Genomic DNA, 9652 nt, shown 5'->3' on the forward strand with positions numbered 1-9652 from the left:
GGATTATGTCCGAGGGCCATTCAGTACATTTTCATCAATTTTCCGAAGTTGTATCGTATATTTTATCCTACATTTGAACATTATGGCACTATGACACTATGACCTTTTTCAAGCAACGTAGAAGCGGTTCTGGGCTGGAAGACCTAGTGAATACGGAATGCGCTACCCATGTTTGTGAAACATTTATACTTGAAGATACCTGCCATGCGGCACATTAACGATGATCTATAAGCAATGCAGACATGACTTTACATCCGGACACACGGGGAAACTTTACAATCAATTCGGTGATTTCGGATTCCTTGGTCGTCAAACGGTGGGACAACAAAATTCTCACAAGTTTCCTATCTCATGCCTCCACGCGAGTCTAAGTCTATTAATGACATTTGGTCCTTAGACCGGCGACGCTATGCTATCAGCCTTCTGCCGATAGTAACAGAATGAGAGGGTGCGAACAGATCTAGTCGAGAAGACATTGCCGTTAAAATGAATAGTTGATCGGAAAATAGCCCCAATAAGACTTTAATCTGACTAGTATCGATGATCACGGGTCAATACGTATTGAAAATTCGCCGCGTTTGTTTTTATAAACCGAATTTCAAGCTCCGTTTATGCTAACAAACCCGCACATCAGGATAACAAACCTTTATATTTCCTTACAGTGTTCGTTATTATCGCTCGTATACTTGTATTTCACAAACAATCCGGTATGGAAAATACTAAATACTTTCCTTGATTTATAACATCTCGCGCTATCATAACTCTTTGCCTGTATAATGTGTTATCACTCGGTAGTTTTCAACCCAATAAATATATCGTAGAGAAAAAGTAGCGAATTCTGTCTAAATACTGTTGCAATAAATAGTGATCCGGCCCATTACGCAGGTAAGATTAGCTTTTCTAGGCAATACTCTCACGGTCGGCCTTGTGGAGTTCAAATTGCTTTTGTTTAGGGAACATAAGATACTCTCGGTGGCCGGCTGCCCAGAGTTTAAAAAGAACCAAAAACTAAACAAGATCTCATCTTTTTCGAGTCATCGTGTACTCGAAGACTAACTAAACAACTACCTAATAAAATATGCTTTACAGGTCGCATCGCTTGCTTGGAGCAAATCCTAGACCTTATACCCTTCCAAACCACCAACTCCGCGACACCTATGGAAGAGTCTGATGAATCGTCGTCCTTCCGTTAAGTAGGTGGAGCATCAACACTTCCCGTCTACCTTATCCTTTATCCTTCCCTGTGAACGATGGAGATGGGGGCGGCCGGCAACGATGGCTATCATGTTGTTGAGGTTTTAATATGGGTCGGATTGGTATGAATTCCAACTTACCATTTCCTAAGCAACTCTTATTAGATAATCAGCAGTCAAACATGATGAAGTCATTGTGCAATCCGCCAAAATCATCGTCACAACGCAACGCAACGCAATTCGGAGATTCCGGATTACTTTTCAACGGACGAAATTTTAAGTGAATATTCCTGTCACGCGGCGCATCAAGGTACACCAGCTCGGTTTTCTAGTCACCCGGGATGAAACATTTTTGTTAAACATTTGTGTTATGCGACATATCAAATAATATCAACCCTATAATTTACGGATAATGAAAATTCAATGTCAAATATGGACACTTTATTATCAATTCTGGAATATGGAAGTTCGGACCAAACAATTCTTGTAATTATTTCTGTCAGGCGGCACATCAAATTCTGTGATCTGTGAAAAATACAATTTGAAGGCATTTGGATACAGTGTTCCACTTAACGACTGGTCCCGGTAATTCCGGTTTCCCGGTTCTTTGGTAATTATTTGAGTGAAAATTCCTGTTACAAGGCACATCAAAATACATCATATCGATTGTCTTCAAACTATTCAAGCACATTTGAAGTCTACCTAGAATATTCTGGAGTTGGTTGTCATCTGCCCCGTGTGATCTGATGACTACATCTGATTGCATTTTTAGTAGATCGAGTGTGTCTAATAACAGGTGAATTCAGGTACAAACGTTTTAAAGGTATGGGTTACTCATTATGAATCCACAACGTCTCTCAGATGGTTTCAAAATTAACTTAGACCCTTTATATATACAATTTATTAATGTTCATGTTATATTACTACCAGCCTTCATATTATACACTGAAAAATTAATGAAACTGGCTTAAAATTGCCTCGGACATTACAAGATACGTTCGTACATTATTGTACGAATCCACGTTGAAAAAGGCTAAGCACGCTGCTTTAAAGAAGCATTCTAATTTGCAAAAATAAATGGTTCCAAAAAAAATTATCGTACTAAAAAGCTAATTTGAATGCCACCCTAGCCTAATTATAATATCATCCAAGCCATTTACATCATAAAATGGTGCTTATCAAGCTCCCAACATTACTTATGATACAACAGCTTAAGAATAAATTGTTTTACCTTGTTAAATTCACCTTCAATACTATATTGCACCGGTACGTCACTTTGGTAAAAAAATGGCGTCTACGTCACTTTGTTTTTCTCGTTTTAAAAAGTCATTTTGCATAATTTTTTAAAGACAATTACACTGAACGTGAATTTTTGTGGAGAACTCAAAAATATGAAAAAAAGAAATTTGACCAAAGTGGCGCTTACGTCACTTTTGCATATAAGAGCAGTCTACGACCCAAGTAACAATTGAAGTTTTATAGCACGCTACAAGTGCAATCTAAGTTTTATGAGTGGTTATAAAACTATCATAAAACCTCAATTGTTACTAGGAGAATCTACAAACATTTGGTTACATTTAAACTAAACAACATTTATTCAAAGGTGATACGCATTATATTTCCATTATATTTGTATTTTTCTAATTTTAAATTTCTATCGTTCTTCTGGTGTACGAGATTATCTCTCTCTCCCTCTCTCTCTCCCTCTCTATCTATCTCTACTATTGCTCATTAACCATGCCTTTTTTCCAAAATCCTCACAAAATTCGGTAACATCACCTCACGGCTTCAGCGCTCTACAAGCTATCGATTTGCACCCGGGTGGCTAATTAAACTGGTGGCGTTCGTAAATGGTGCACTAATACATAATGGCCTACACACAATCTCATACTTGGAAGCGTCCCTCATTATCGCTGTCTGTGGACGACTTCAGTAGTATCATTCGCTCGCCTCGCCGGTTTCTGAACGGTACAGTAGTTGTTGGTTGCTGCTGTTTTAATCGGCCAGAAACGGCTAGTTGATTTTCGGGCTGCTATAGGAAACGGCTTGTGGACAAACCAGACCGTCTTTCCTTCCGGCGTCGTAGCCGGGTTCTCGTTCGTGTTTGCGCTGTGTAGCTATTGCTATCGCCGTCTGGCTATTGCTATCACGTCACATACTACTTATGGTACTTTGGACAACTAAACCGGACTAACTAAGCGAGCTTCAAACAAGTTTGGCGGACTGGGACGAAATGAACTGACATTGTAAATCATCAAATTAGGGAAGATAATTTCTTATAAACTTACAGGAAGTACGTAATTTCCCGCAACTTTCTTTAGGCAAGTTCGGAGATCAGCGATCCTACTGACTGTTTGATTCTGTCAGCTAACTTCTGACTCTATCTGTCTCTCTTCATTATGCACTCCAAGGGAAATATCTTCATGGTTTTCGTATTCAAAAGAATCTCAACAAGCAATTTAATTTGTTCCACTCGCGGAGAGGAGTATTTTCTTGGGCGATACACAAGAGACGATCAACGATAGGTTGACCAACTCTTGGCGCAAACTAATCAGACTGGATCTAAAAAAATTGAAAATTATTGCTGAAAATGACATGACCGCTACAATACCCAGAACGCAATTAGGCAATTCCTGAGACGTTTCTGGTCAGTTGATTATTTCTTGTTTACTTCCTATGACGTTACTCCGAGGGCTCTTAGGGGACAATATCGTTGATTCGATCCAACATCAAACGAATCGGACTAACGAAAGATGTTTGTCGGACGAGTTTTTCTGTTCGCAGACTTGTTGACAGAACCCCCCGCTGAATTGTCAAACAAACGCCTAATGGATTGCCAAATACTCGCATGGTTTGCAAACCGTAATTCCGCACTACTTCGTCGTTCGTGAACCTTTAACATGTCACCCTCTATGCTAATTCCACATTAAGTACATATGACAATCAGACTCCCACATGTCAGTTTTGTAAACAAAAAAAAAACACTCGAAATACTGCTACTAAACGTAAATCACCGACTATTTTCCAACCAACACCCATTTGTAAACCACTAACAAATATTGAACCATCAATGACCACAGATCTACCTGAATAGAGGTTCGGGAGATCCTCCGACGTTTTCAAACTTCCCCCAGTTTCTTAAGAAATCATTTTAATTTACTTTAGCAATTTTCATGTTCCTTTTGTAAAATATAAAATCTCTAAGAGATTACTAACACTAGTGTGACAAAGAACAGCAAACTAGGCTGTCATAGGAAAAATAAGACGATATTTGACCATACTGTCATGTGGAAGTACTGTCTGTAAATCGCAGACAGAAAACGTTTTGAGCTCACAGCCAATGCTTTCATTTACTAATCCACATCCCAGTCAATAAGCCATCGTCGAAACTGAAGAACACTTATGTGGCCTTCTACCATACCTGCCGTAAACTCAATCAATCACTATCTGCAGCTATTTTGTGGCAATGACCCGCTAAAGTAATACTAGCCAGTTAGACAGTGTCAGATGGTCCAGGAAGCCCCGAATGAAGTGACCATATTTAAAGATGAAGTCACCTTCGGTTGCAGAGTAGGTTTTCATGGGACCTGAAGCGACCATCCAAATCATCAAATCATCCAATGTCATTAGAAAAAAAAAACTCTGAGATATTTCGTAATATTTGGATACCAGGATTTTTTTAAATTCGAAAATTATATTCCAGAACAGGAATATCCCGCCGTGAAACCGAATTTCCGGAAACCAGATTACATAGATATGAACTTGGTTGTAAATGATCATCGATGATAAAGCTTTTTTTTGTGCATGAGCAATAGATTTCTAAAAGTCAATATCTCTTTTGGAATTCGGTTTTCGGACGACTTTATTTAAAAAAACAGAGTCCAGTAACAGGATTACGCTGAAGTAAGCGGACCATCCCCACAATAGAGCAGCGGAAATGGAGCTTATTTAATCGAAATATACATTTGTTCAGCAGCTGATACCGATCGTGAAGCAAATCGGTTACTTCGCCGACTTTCGACAAACAGTAACATGATTAATTACGCTCCTTCGACAAACTGAATCAAATGAAACTAAAACAAATTGTTTTCCTATCCTGGCGGATGCACCTTAACGAACTGTATTTCTGTTTGCTCTCTGAATCCGATAGCCCGTATGCCATGCCACCGACGGTAAACTTGCAAACGTACGATTTTGATGGATACATATTTTGTTCTCCATTTCATTTCCCACACCCGGTTGGGCAAATATGTAAATAAGTGTGTAGGCCGAATCGAGTTCCCCGTTTGCCATGCATGATAGATGTTGATTTTGCCTTGTCCAGCTAGGTTCCTTGTATCGGTGGGGAAGAGGGGTGAGAACAGGGGCACTCACACTCCATCCCCACTGAGCATCAAACTATGTATCGCACTGTTCCAGTTATTGTACGAATTGAAATCATTGCCAGCATGTTTTATTCATCGTTTGTTGGTTCCGTTTTTTTATCTCTACCTTCCTGATGCCAGGGACCGTCGTCCACCCGCATAGTCTCTGAATAGATCTAATAATGACAAATCACTTTTTGTGCCTGCCGGCGGGAATCTTGGAGGTAGGCCAATTTTTGCTTCTGATATGATTTGATCCAGCTTCCGGGAGGCTTCGTCTTCAGTTCCGACAGGCCGATTGAATAAATAAAGTAGAGTGAGTGATGTGATTCTCAGAACGGTAGCTTCAGCTCTGTTTCCGGGTGAATGGGGAATTGTGCAACCTGGCTTGTTTTCTGAAATGGAAACTAATAAACCACAATTAGGTTATGTTCTGACTGAATTAGATTATACAACTAAGCGATTTTTTGCCTACTCCATGATGCCTTCGGGGAAGAACGGTATCTTGTGACTGACACCAGGCTTGCTGCACCCGGCAGCCCACATGTGTTTGGGTACTGTTTGTGGGTGGTTAGCATTCTCCGAAACAACCATCCGACTGATCTCACTAACTGGAGAAAACAGAATCAGATTGTAAGATGGAATATGAGAAAAATTAAAATAAATCGGGTAGGATCATTGTTTGTTTTTAATTGTTGTTAGACTAGTTGGACAATGTCATGTGGTTTTTTCTCATATCATAATAGTTCAGTCGACAATGAAACGACAATTTCTATCTAGTCAAATATTGGTATATGTATTAGAATATTAGCATATACTACTCCATACTAAAGTTTGCTATCCTAACTGCGCAGTATTTCAGATCCCGTTGCAAAATCTATTGACAATCCATACAGGCATTCTTGCTTGGCGAAAAACGAAAACCCTTTCTGCGTGCAATTTTTTCCAGCTCAAAGAAAAATCACCAATTTTCCCGGCTCATCCACGCGTGAGTCCGGACCGATATTGAAGTGTCTACCCGCCGGCAGTAAGGGCAATGCCGTTTTCCACCTTCATTCCGGCAGCATGTGAGGAACTAATTCGACTGGAAACTGAACACAGAGCAACGCCATATGGCAAATCATAGCGACTGTTGCTCGGTATCCTTTTCCTGGACAAATATTTGTTTACGATCTTTTGCCTTTTCGAACCGATAGAGAACTACAAGAATTGTCTACATATCTGCTTCAATAGAATGTGGGTATCTTTCGCCAAATAAAGGCACGATTATTTTTTGAAGCTGTAGGGGTTTTCCAACAAAGGATTGAATCGAATGGCGATTTGGAATCAAATCATTTTTGACAACGAAATGGAAAAGCCTACAAATTCTGAGGATCATTTATTGGAACCTAACAATGATATAAATACATACCGACGTTCTTCCTCCTCCTACAACTAGAAGGGATTCATAAAAATACAACATGCCTGTTTCTTTCGATATACTACTTACCAAAATATTCCGAAAGGCCTATTTTTGTTTGGATGATGGAGTACAACTTCATGTAGTCTATAGAAAGTCCCTATTTTTACCCAGAAGAAACATTACATGACTGAATTCAGGCCACAGCCACCGCTCAAAAACCCCAAAACAAAAACACCTAAATCACAATAAAAAGTAAGTATGCCAATTAAAATGGGTTTAGTTTCGTCAATGCACAATGCCATTTTTTCCATTCAAGAAACCTACCAAGCGACATACTACTAACTAAGAAAGTAAATCCAAACGCTGATACGTTGTAGACAAGCTTTTGAGTTCTCTGAACCTCTCCGTTTTTCCTTCTTATCATGTCAGTCAGTGATAGGCTGTCTTCGAAGTGTATTAACTAGCTTAGATTACAGGACGGGATGCTCACGTCAACATCGTTGTTGTGGGTGTGTGATAGGATTGCAATGCTTTAATCCACACTTTTGCCAGCGATGTTAAGAAGGGGAAATTTTCAGCGTCTTTCTTTTGACATTATTAGGTAGGAGAACGTTACGGAAACGCAACACTGGGACTTGGCGGTATATAATTTTTGCAATAACATTTTCCCCTATAATTGTTTAGTTTGCACTACTTGTTACTATAAGACATAAATATTGAAGTAAGTAAAGATCAGTAGGATATAAGGGACCATATACCACGTGGACAGTTTAAGTGAAGTACGGTAAAAGTAAGGTACGGCGAAGTCCACGCTTGTGCACGGAGAGGAGCTGAGAGTGCGAGAATTGTCTACGTGGACTCTTCATCGTTCTACATATTCATAAGTATGTAAAACAAATATACATCATCGTTTCCATAGACGCTTGATTGATTCCATTTGAACTTTTCCTGCAGTTAAGCGCCCAAGCATTTCAGATAAACGAAAACCGTATGGGCAGCTGTCATCATAGAATCAACGAAAGTCGCGCTAAACAAACACTGTGCAAAGTATTACCCCCAGTGCTACTATATCTTCAATTTTATGGCTTACTAAACGAACTAATTACGCTGCCCAATTTATTTAGTTTTACTTGACAGGTTGAAGTTTAAAAAAATAAAATAAACTGGCAGCGCTTTGCGATCAAAACTTATCCGTAATCGCATCCTTAAGAGGATTCCAAAGAAATTTTACAAATTTCACAGGCATGGAAGAATAAACATTTTCCACAGTCAATAAGATTATTTTGACTCAAGAGTACACTTTAAAAAGGGCATAATAGTTTCTGCATGCGGCACTTTCAACACAAGATTCAAGCATTACCGTATTTTATTCAACAAAACTATCTGATAACGAGTTACAAAGAACGAATACTTCAGCACGAAAAATATGTACACTGAAAAACGTGTCATTTTTCACAAAAATAAAAATTTAAATAGCAAAAAAACTAATTTTTATTTTTTGTCAACAAAAACCTAAAGACAAAAGAAACATTTTGAATGTTATTGCTTTATACATGTTTTTAAATTTCATACTCAACAATCGTCAAACAAAACTGTAATTTTATTACAGAATATCATTTTAAAGCAAAATTTAAATTATTTTTTTTAAATCGTCCAAAAAGCGATAGTTGTCGAGATATTTTCAATTTTGCTCCAACAAAAACAATTAATCATGTAATTGTGCCCTTTTTAAAAGTGTTTCGCATTTCCCCATCATAAAATGTCATCAATATAAAGTTTATCGTTTTAGAGATCTAAAAAAAAATTTCTGTGTATTTGGATCATGGAGAAGCTTTCGTTGCGTTGCGTTGCGTTGCGTTGTGACGATGATTTTGGCGGATTGCACACTGACTTCATCATGTTTGACTGCTGATTATCTAATAAGAGTTGCTTAGGAAGTGGTAAGTAGGAATTCATACCAATCCGACCCATATTAAAACCTCAACAGCATGATAGCCATCATTGCCGGCCGCCCCCATCTCCATCGTTCACGGGGAAGGATAAAGGATAAGGTAGACGGGAAGTGTTGATGCTCCACCTACTTAACGGAAGGACGACGATTCATCAGACTCTTCCATAGGTGTCGCGGAGTTGGTGGTTTGGAAGGGTATCAGGTCTAGGATTCGCTCCAAGCAAACGATGCGACCTGTAAAGCATGTTTTATTAGGTAGTTGTTTAGTTAGTCTTCGAGTGCACGATCACTCGAAAAAGAGATGATCTTGTTTAGTTTTTGGTTATTTTTAAACTCTGGGCAGCCGGCTACCGAGAGTATACTATGTTCCCTAAACAAAAGCAATTTGAACTCCACACGGCCGACCGTGGGAGTATTGCCTAGAAAAGCTAATCTTATCCGCGTAATGGGCCGGATCACTATTTATTGCAACAGTATTTGGACAGAATTCGCTACTTCTTCTCTACGATATATTTATTGGCTTGAAAACTACCGAGTGATGACACATTATACAGGCAAAAATAGCGAGAGATGTTATAAATCAAGGAAAGTATTTCTTATTTTCCATATCGGATTGTTTGTGGAATACAAGTATACGAGCGATAATACCGAACACTGAAGGGAAATATAAAGGATTGTTAACCTGATGCACGGGCTTGTTAGCAATAACGGAGCTTTAAATTAGGTTCATAAAAACAGACGC

The sequence above is a fragment of the Topomyia yanbarensis genome, chromosome 3, assembly GCF_030247195.1.
Source record: "Topomyia yanbarensis strain Yona2022 chromosome 3, ASM3024719v1, whole genome shotgun sequence".
Lineage (NCBI taxonomy): Eukaryota > Metazoa > Arthropoda > Insecta > Diptera > Culicidae > Topomyia > Topomyia yanbarensis.